Source organism: Hesperophylax consimilis, chromosome 29 (genome assembly GCF_061612785.1).
Source record: "Hesperophylax consimilis isolate HC1 chromosome 29, BYU_Hcon_1.0, whole genome shotgun sequence".
NCBI lineage: Eukaryota > Metazoa > Arthropoda > Insecta > Trichoptera > Limnephilidae > Hesperophylax > Hesperophylax consimilis.
Window position 1 is genome coordinate 18007697 of NC_142864.1, and position 10995 is coordinate 18018691.

The 10995-nt window shown below is 32.5% G+C and overlaps 1 non-coding gene across 1 annotated transcript; it reads left to right on the forward strand.

Moving 5' to 3' along the window:
* Positions 1–2850: 2850 nt before the first annotated feature.
* Positions 2851–2923, forward strand: TRNAS-AGA (transfer RNA serine (anticodon AGA)). Its single transcript has one exon. It is a non-coding gene; the product is annotated as a tRNA-Ser (tRNA).
* The last annotated feature ends 8072 nt before the right edge of the window (positions 2924–10995 follow it).

Below are 10995 nucleotides of genomic sequence, written 5' to 3' on the forward strand. Positions count from 1 at the left end.
GATACCTAAATAAAATAAAAATGTGGCTTTTGCAGTCCTCGTTTTGCCAAATATGTTACAATAAGAATAATAATTAAAAATATGTTTATTGTAAAATTCTGAAAAAAATTGTTTTAACACATGATTTGAGTTTATTGCGCTTTTCACTTGATACCATATTTTTTCACCCATATTCTTTCATACTTTCATACTTGTTTTCGTTATACATACTTGTCAGCGATACCATATGATAGCAACAATAGGCCACTTGCATCATATTTTTTAATTTTTTTTTCCGGTTAAGGAAAACATTCTGTATTATTATTATTTTTTTAATCGTATTTTTGAAACCCTGGGGATTTTTTGAAAATTTCAATCCGAAAAATCAGACCTTTTTTTATAAACCGGAAAGACGGGACATAATTTTATAGGTGAGAAAAAACAATGATTACATAGCCGAAAATCATTTAAAAAAAAAGAACATTTTCCACACGAGTGACACAGCAGAATAACGAGGCATACCAAAAATATTACATCTCATAAATATTTTTTTCCTTGATCCATCTTATTGATCATAAATCATTATAATGTACAACTTCTATATTAATAAATCCAATGTAATATACTTGTACTTGTAAATTATAATAATAATAAGAATATTATAAAATTTGATTTTGATAAAATCAGCACCATAACCATTATACCTCTAAAACACGTACCGACATCTAAATTGTACGGGGTTCTCTTCACATCTGTCAAAAATTCAAACCAAATGAAAAGTTCGCAGAGAAAAAACAATAAATCTAGTGAACGAATTCAAAAATTCGCCTGAAATCAAAGTGATGCCATATAAAAAAATTAAATCAGTGGGGAATTTTACAAAATTAATAGGAACATTTTCAGTAGACGGGACATTTTCATGTAGTGACGACACGAGCCCAAATAATGGATTTATTTATTTAAAAATAAAAATAAATGTACATTTCTACAAAATTTTACTAACATTTTCGTAATCTTAGTAAAAAGATCTATCCACACGATTTTTTCCAAGTCGTTATGAAATCCATGCAAGTGGCCTATTATATCGGTAAAAAATAACTTTTAAACTAAATGTAAGTTTATTTATTTTTCGGAATAACTTGAGGAACTATTGAGTAAAACCTCAAATTGTAATATTTAAATATTGAAGACAATGTTAGTGATTTCTAAACGAAAATCTGAAACAGAAAAATCAGAAAAGGAAACGGTCACATCTGGGACTCGAACCCAGGACCCTTGTCTTTCCGGGACAGTGCTCTACCAACTGAGATAGTTATATAAAGTTAGTTGATAGTTAGTTATATAAAGATAGTTGCCAATAAAAATGTGCGGTGAAAAAATGAACACAATGTTAGTAGTTCTTATTCGAAGTATGATACAGTTAAAAGTGACTGAGGGGAATAGGGTCCCATTAGCTCAGTTGGTAGAGCACTGTCTCGGAAAGACAAGGGTCCTGGGTTCGAGTCCCAGATGTGACCGTTTCCTTTTCTGATTTTTCTATTTCAGATTTTCGTTTATACACTAATATTGTCTTCAATATCTAAATGTAAGTGTTTATTTTCACTTTGGTCTAATTAAACTAAGGATAACCTAGATGCATTAAAAATAATTAGGGCACTAATGGGTTAATATTACATATGGGTTTGTTTGGCGATGGTTTTGTAGTTATGTCACTAGGAATATCCTGTGCCGAGACAACAATTATTAACTTTACAACTTTTTTATTTTAAGAATAAGTATCTTCATTTAACCGCTCAGGATAATTTGTTCACTTTTGGGAACAGCTCGTACGAGTCTCATAGAAGTTGTTGTATTCTACCGTCATGATCTAAACGGTGTTAGAAAGAGAAAACACCACGCTTTATATTTAAATCTAAAAGTTAACCACATATTTTTAATTATTATAACTACTTAGAAATAAGACTTACTCATGTACACATAATCATACAATGTTATAGACATAGACTTAAGATATTTTGATTCGGTGGATCCTGCAGACAAGCTGGCATGTGACAGCTTTGTTGGTCTACCTATTTTGTTAAATAAAAAAATATATATAATTTTTTTTTTTTTTTTTTTTTAAATATTAAAATGTTCACAAAAAAATGATTTTTTTTTTTTTTTTTTTTTTACTTATTATTTTTAACAAGATAACTAATGTTTAAAACACATTTGTTTAATAAAACGTGTCAACTTTTTTCTTTTATAATCAGTCATTGTAGTTAAGAAAAACATAAGGTTAGTCATTTTTAAACTTTTTTTCACGTTTGCATTAAAAAAAATATGTTGCTATTTCTAACAGGAAAACTTGAAAGCATATTTCATACATTTTTTAAGAAAAGGAAGGAGATTAAATTCTGGATAGTAAAACGTGTGAAGGGTCGGTAGGTATCTGGTTCAGGAGAGACAGACGTACCTATAAATCCATCCATCTCACTTCGGCGCAAAGCGATGGGTCGAGATATCCCAGCTGGAGAGATCAAAGCGTCTTTTTTAAACGGTCTCTCCCCATACCTCAGTCACACAACGTAGCAAGCATTTGGGTGACCTTTGGCAGAGGTGTTGGATACCCAATGGGGGCGGCGGTATCAATGCCATATTTCTACAAATAAGTGAATATTTCACTCGAACCATAATTATTCGCCTGAAACACTCATCCACATTGAAAAATCTCCTGATAAAAGATACATGACGCCAACGGGACTCGAACCCGTGTCCATGCCTTTCTCATATAAAATAAAGTTGGTTGTTTTCAGGTGAAAAAATATAACAAGCAGTAATTGTTGAATGAAACACTAGTATATATTGAATCATTTCGCGGGTAAGAGATAAGCCGCCATAGCTCAGTGGTCAGAGCTGTCGACCAGAAATCGAAGGGACACGGGTTCGAGTCCCGTTGGCGTCATGTATCTTTTATCAGGAGATTTTTCAATGTGGATTTATTTATTTATTTATTTATTTATTTATTATTTATTAACGCCGATTATAGCGGCTTTTACAAAAAAATATAAATATAAAATACATAAAAGAGAACAATAGAAATAGTTATTATAAATACAATACAACAATATATATATAAATATATAAACAATTCATATACAATAAATCCCGGATAAATTAATACTTTAAAACTATATTTGATTATAATCAATCTGAGAAGCGCTGACATACAGTTTTAATTAAGTAGTGTTTGTATGAGTTTAAGCTAGTAATGTTTATAGATTCATCCAAAACATATTTATTACCAAGTACATGTAGGCGATTCATTATGGAATTGAGTTCAGCGTTAGATCCTGTATTGTTGCAATGATAGGGTAATTTGAAACGAACTGATCGACTAGGTACATGGAAACATATTAACGAAAGAAGTTCAGGGGAGTTCAACAGGTTGGTAACGATTTTAAATAAATAAAATAGGTCAAAACAAATTCTTCTTTCTTTTAATGTATCGAGTCCCAATAATTGTAACAGAGAGGGGTAATTAATGTTTTCAACGAATATTCCCAGTTTAAAATTAATATAACGTAAAAATTTATTTTGGACTCGCTCAAGGGAATTCTCATGTACACTGTAGTAAGGACTCCAAATGGTGGTGTTAAATTCTAGTTGGCTTCTAACAAGTGAAGTGTAAAGTAATTTGACAGTTTTTAAATTTTTAAAATCCTTTGAAATCCGTAAGACAAATCCTAACATTTGCATTGCTTTACTGGTTATATTATTAATGTGTTTATTGAATGTTAATTTAGTGTCAAAGGTTATACCAAGGTCTCTTATTTCATCCACAGATAATAAGGTGTGATTATTGAGAAAGTAGGTGAACAAAAATGGGTTTTTTTTCTGTGGAATCTCATAAGTTGACATTTTTTTACATTAAGAGTTAATTTGTTTTTAAGACACCAATCGTAAAAGCTATTAATATTAGATTGAAGTGTTAGACAGTCCTCGATATTGTCAATAATTCTATATATCTTCATATCATCAGCGAACATTAGAATGAGAACACGGGTGAATATGTTTGTTACGTCGTTAATGAATAAATTAAAAAGTAAAGGACCAAGATGCGAACCCTGGGGTACGCCACTGGTAGCTTCGAACATGTAGGATAAGTGATCATTAATACAGACAGTTAACTGACGCCTATGTAGGTAACTCTTAAACCAAGATAAAAGGTTTCCATTAATGCCGAGTTTCAAAAGTTTATTAATGAGGATTTTATGACAGACCGTATCAAACGCCTTACTGAAGTCGGTATATATAGAATCAACTTGTTGTTTGTTGGCAAGTGCATTGGAAATAAAATTTTCATATAATGTTAGGTTAGTCAAAGTTGATCTGCCGGAGATAAAGCCGTGTTAACAAGTTGCGATACAAGAGTTTACAAAGAAGCTGATTTTCTTAAGAATCAATTTCTCAAAAAGTTTAGTTTTTTTAAAAGTTCAATTGCGCAAATAGACGATTGAATACAGATAGGCCGATAATTTTCAACAAAGGATTTATCACCACTATTAAATACAGGAGTTAGGTAGCTAAGTTTCCATATTTGTGGAAAGTGTCCTGTGGAGAGTGACTTGTTGAACAGTATATTAAGCGGAACAGATAAACTTTGGACACAATTCTTAAGTAAGATGGAAGGAATCTTATCAGGTCCCGAGCTCGTTTTGGGTTCAAGTGATTTAATACAGACTATAATGTCTTCAATATCAATGTGTATTTGCGATAAGTGTAAATTCATATCCGAATTGAAGTAAGGAATTAAGTCATCTGGAATATCAGGTTCATACACGTCCTTAAAGTAATCAGCAAACATGTTAACAATTTCATAAATTTTACTGGAGCTATTTTGTCTGTAACGTATATTACCAGAAATACCAGCATCATTGTTTTTCATTGATTTTGTGTATTTCCAAAAGCATTTTACATCATGAAGTATCGTGTTCTCAACGGAATTAATGTAATTTTTATAACATCTTTTTGTCATTTTTTTGCAATCTCTTCTAATATTGTTGAATGCCGTATAGTTGGGAATCGTTCTGTGTTCTTTATATTTTTTATGTGTTTCTTTTTTAATAACAATTAACTGAATTAATTCTTTGCTGAACCATATCGGATACTTTCGTACTTTATGATGAATTAGAGGAATTGTGTCGGAAATGATACTATTCAGTTGAGAGTAAAATAGTTCTACGCTATAGTTGAGATAACCTTCCTTGAGAACAGACCAATTTACTTTGTTAAGTGCATGATTAATGTCCTGGTAATTAGCATTAATGAAATTACGACTACAATTTTTAATTAGAGGGTCACACTCTATTGTAATAGATACTAGTATTGTAAGTGGAGGGTGGTGACTATCAATTGGGTCAAAGGATTCGGCTGACTCATAGACTTTTATACCCTCATCAGTAGAAAAAATTAAATCAAGTGTCCGATTACTACAATTCAGCACATTGTTACATTGAAATAGACCTAAATAGTTCGACATGTCTAAGATTTCTCTCTCGCACGCCGTTAATGGTAAGTAATCCAAATCATTAAATTTACAATTAGGTAGGTTATAATCACCGCAAATTATAATATTGTGATTAGGGTGGTTAGATTTGAGTAGCTCGACATCTTCACAGTGATTTTTATACATTATTATATTAGAATTTGGTGGAATATATACACATCCGATGATAGTTTTTTTGGATTTATCGTTTAACATTACAAAAATTTGCTCAACATCATTGTTTTTGTTTTTTAATAATTTCGATGAAATTTTTTTATTTACTGCTATCAGGACGCCTCCTCCTCTGGATGAGTGTTTCAGGCGAATAATTATTGCTTGTAAAATAATTGTTACCCTTTGTGCTATGCATAAAAAAAATCTTGTCTTAAAAACATTAGTTTACCAAAAAAATAATAATTAATATTTGACAAGTTCAAGTATTTCACCTAAAAATGTAGACAATTTGTCTCGACGCCATCTAGTGAGAGAGTTAGCACTTACAATGCCTTTCTCATATAAAATAAAGTTGGTTGTTTTCAGGTGAAAAATGTAACAAGCAGTAATTGTTGAATGAAACACTAGTATATATTGAATAGTTTCGCGGGTAAGAGATAAGCCGCCATAGCTCAGTGGTCAGAGCTGTCGACCGGAAATCGAAGGGACACGGGTTCGAGTCCCGTTGGCGTCATGTATCTTTTATCAGGAGATTTTTCAATGTGGATGAGTGTTTCAGGCGAATAATTATTGCTTGTAAAATAATTGTTACCCTTTGTGCTTTGCATAAAAAAATCTTGTCTTAAAAACATTAGTTTACCAAAAAAATAATAATTCACTCGAACCGTTTTTTTGTTTTGTTTTCATATGTGAACCTCACAAGAGGCCCAACCGCTCCCATCCAACTGGAGCCAGAGAAACTTATGGCATCCCCAATTGGGATATGTTGTGAGGCTGAAGGTATTGGGGAGGGGAAGGAGATGGGGATGGAGTATCTGGCTATTTAGATCTGGTCACCAAACACGACCGAATCCATTTCAAGCAACGATTCAATTCTGAATCGTCTTTCACCAGGGCCATACTGAGAGTATCTTCCAGTTCAACAACACCACTAAATCTTTCAATTTGCTGCCATTTTGGTCATACCAAAGCTGCATGCTGATCACCGCCGTGATGTTTTAAATGTAAAGAAAACCACCCAGCTGATCAATGGTCTTATTCCTCCACAACTAAATGTTTCAACTACTCGGGCTCTCATTCCGCCATCAACTCTTCTTGCCCAGATCAATCTCGCCAGAAAACTCACTGATGCACTCTTCCGCTGCAGCAGCTGGTCCAGTTTTCTCACCACCTACGATTTTTGCTGCAGAGTCTCCATCCTCTATCTTCGTCAAATGTCACAGCGGTGCTGCAAAGGTCTGGTATCTATCTATGAGAGGATATTGTGTCAGCGCTCTTTTAGCAGCAGACATATACCTGGACGGATGACGAACCTCGTGCTGGCACTGTTGGTGGACGCGGTGCACTCTCTCGCTGCAGCAGCTGGTCCAGTTTACTCACCACCTAGGATTCTTGCTGCAGATTCTCCATCTTCGTGTCACCTGTTTCTGTGCTTCATTTTATTAAACATAATTTCAATTTATTTTTGTAATATTTATATTTTTTTGTAATACCTTCTATGGCTTCTTAGAACTTGTCTTTTCTGTATGCTTCTAAACTATTCCCACATGTCAAAGAGTTCCAGCCGCTCCTATCGTCTGGACCAGTTATACTTTGGCATAATTTGGAAGGAAATGGGTTAGAGGAAGGTGGAAAAGTACCTGGCTATACCAAACACGGCTAAAGCCATGTCAGGCATCGTTAAGATTCTGAATGTGAGTTTTAACCACGATGATACTAAAAGTATTTACCATCAATTTATCAACCACATGTGGCAAATAGACGAGACATGTTAAATGAACAAATAAATAATTGTGAACGAATCTCGTATTATTAAAGCAAAATTTAGTTTCGCACGCCGGGATTTGAAACCGCGACTTCCGAATTTGTAGCCAAGCATACCTTAACCATGGAATCTATCAAAACGTATAAAATGATATAAAAAAGATAGCCGTCATGGAACGCCTGGCAGTTGTAAACATAGAAATATTTTATTATTGAGGCAGGTGAAAATGAAAGTAAACAGGTAGTTATATTTTTGAAAGTAAAACAATTATTTTTATTATTTATTTATTTATTTATTGCATCTCACTATACATTAAACATAAGTATTAGATGTGTTACCTGATGGGTAATTTGACAGTATATTGTAACAATATTTGAACCATAACTAATCATTAATCATTATTCAAAAGAAGAAGCAAAGTAGGTAATTAAGACAGCTAGGGTGACATTCAGTTTTTGGCAAATGGGACTTATATAAAATCTTATTATTTAAGAAAGGACAAGGATGAAAAAATATTAAGACAATCGTCTGTCAATACAAAAACCTTAATTAACTTTTTAAATTTAACTAAGGAATTGATAGACTTAATATGATTTGGAAGAATATTAAACATAAGTGGTGCCTGATATAAATAATTTCTTTGACCAAAATATGTTTTGGTGTGTACCGCCACAAAGTTCAATGTAGAGTTAATTCTAGTTGTCCCCATTTGTTGTGTTCTTTCAGCAAATTTAATATTGATAAAAAATCGACAAAGTATTTGAGTGATATATAGCTGTTTTATGCCCATAAAATTACATTCCTTATAAAGTAGGTTGGATGGATAACAGAATTTTTTTTTGTACATCACTTTAAGGATCAATTTTTGAGTAATATTTAGTGGTTCAACATTGGACTTTAGACATGATCCCCAGCATACTATGTCATAAGAAAGTCGAGATTGGACTAAGGCAAAATAGACAGTTTTTAATTTCTCTTTGTCCAATATGTGTCGAAGTTCTTTAAAAATAAATGTAAGTCTCCTAATATTCTTTGTTAACATATAGATATGATCATTACATCTTAAAAATTTATCAATCTTTACACCTAGATACATGATACAATCTACACTTTCCAAGGGGTGGCAATTACAATTTAGCAGACAATTATGTATAATTAGATTTTGAGTGTCAGAAGGCTGACTTTTTGATGATATACTAAATGTCACATATTTAATTTTTATTGTATTCAAAGTTAAGATGTAATTATTCAGCCAACTCTTTACTGCTCTTAATCCTAATTGTTATTAAGTAACATATTACAAATTAAAAATTCATCATCATTAATTTAAAAATATCCATTGCCAGTTTAGTGAGAATGGAAGAAATAATAACGCACAGAGTTTTGGCAGCCGTAAGGAAAGAGCCGACGAGAGGCATTTATGACAAGAGCGTCGTCTCGTCTTGTCACACATGCCAAGTTTAACCTCAAAATATTTTTCACATCGAAAAAATAAAAATTATAACTTTATATTGTTTTCAGGTATCCAATTCCTCTTCCTCGTTGATGGACATGGGGCTGGCGGGTAACTATATCGACCACGACCAGTTCAGAACACCAGAATATCAGACCTTCCTGAAATCGTTTGATCTTTTTAAGGAAAGGAAGGGGAGGAGGATCTGGGTAGAACCACTTGGGGTGATCTATGGCAGAGGTATTGGTCATCTAATAAATGGTTCCATGGGCGGCGGTACCCAATCCCTCCTCCCAAATGAAAATAACTGTGACTATAATAGTGTAAGTCTACAAGGGAAATTGGAGGAGGGGTTACGATTCTTAACATTGAGGAAATTAATAAAGAAGTCAGTTTGAGGATTATGATAAGAAGGTAGAATCGACAGTGACTTTGAATATGATAATAAGGTAGAATTAACAGTGACTTTGATTATTTTTTGATAGATTTGGACACTTATTTGAAAACGGAAATTTAAAAAGGAATTACAAGGATTTGAATTTTTGGTGCATCCATTAAGCCAGTGCTTCGCAACCTTTTCTCACCTAAGACACACTAAAATTCTTCATAGATTTCCGCGGCACACCAAAAGCTAAAATATATAGGTATTAAATTGATACACAAATTTTTAGTATTTTTTTTTATTTGAAAAGTATACATATATATTACATATATAACTATGACATATTTATTAATTATTATAAAATTATAATAAATTAATGTGATACCTGCTTGTTTGAATGAACACATAAGTTTTATATTCGGCTCGATTTTTGACAGCACGACTTTTAAGCATGACCGCGTATCATTTTTAATTAATACAAACGTTGAAAAACTTTTCTCACATAAATATGTCGTTGAAAATGGAAGTATTGTTAAGATTGCTTTGTCGAAAATGCGAGTATATTCTTATAAGATAACGTAAATCCAGAAAACATCTAATGGACTTCGGAGAAGTGAAGTTTTAAAGTCATGTAATTATATATAAATCTGTAAATTCTTCTTGAATTATATAGAGGCAGTGCTTCCGTAAAATTTATTGCATTAGTTGCAAAGGATTTCGAATCCCATCGTATTGTTCCGTATTAATGGAATAAAAATACAGATTAAATTTGTGCTGAAGCTTACTTAAATGTTGTTGGACCAGATCCACAATTAATTGTTTGTTTTTTATTGTACTTTGGTTTGTCTTTTGGTACATTTCCAAACATCCTTTTTGCAACTCTTTCTGGCAAAGTTCGAGTTTTTTTTCAACCCTTGTAATTTGTCGGAGCTCGTCAATATATTCTCATTTGGACCTTTTTTTATTAAGTTCATTCAAATGCTGGAATATATCAGCCATGTATACAAGTTTAATCAATCAGTATTCATCATCGAGGCGCTGATATAATTTGTGCATATATAGATTTAAAAGAAACTCACGCACCTCATGACGAAGCTCAAACAATCTAGCCAAAACTTTGCCTCGGGATAGACAACGAATTTCAATATAAAACTATAAGGATTCATATAAAGCTCCCATTTCAGCACAGAATATTCCAAAGAGTCTATACTACATTTTGAAAAATAGACAATATTATGAAAAATAATTTGTCATTGTGTATTAAATACATAATGAAATATTGTAAAATGTCAAATACATTGAATTTGACCGCGGCACACCTGTATCCGGCTTACGGCACACCGGTTTCGGAGCACTGCATTAAGCCATTGAATAAAAGTACCAAATCGCTCATGGTTCTTCTGCAAGTCGGTTAAATCTATAAATTTAATTAATTTAACTCAATTAAACTGATCAATGGGTATGAATAGTTTGAAAATAACGCGGAATAAGTCCTCAAACCTGAGGTGATTTGAATAAGTGATATTTTAGGATGGTTTGTTTCACAAATTTTGAACAAATCATCGAATTTCAACGTTCATTTTCGGGTTCTGTGATAGTCCTGTTCAAGTTCTGTTACTATATCATTATAGGCTAGTTGTTTGACAAAACTGAAATAATAACAGAACTTGAATAAAACTTTCTGTTCTTTCAATTCAATTCTGTGAAACAAATCC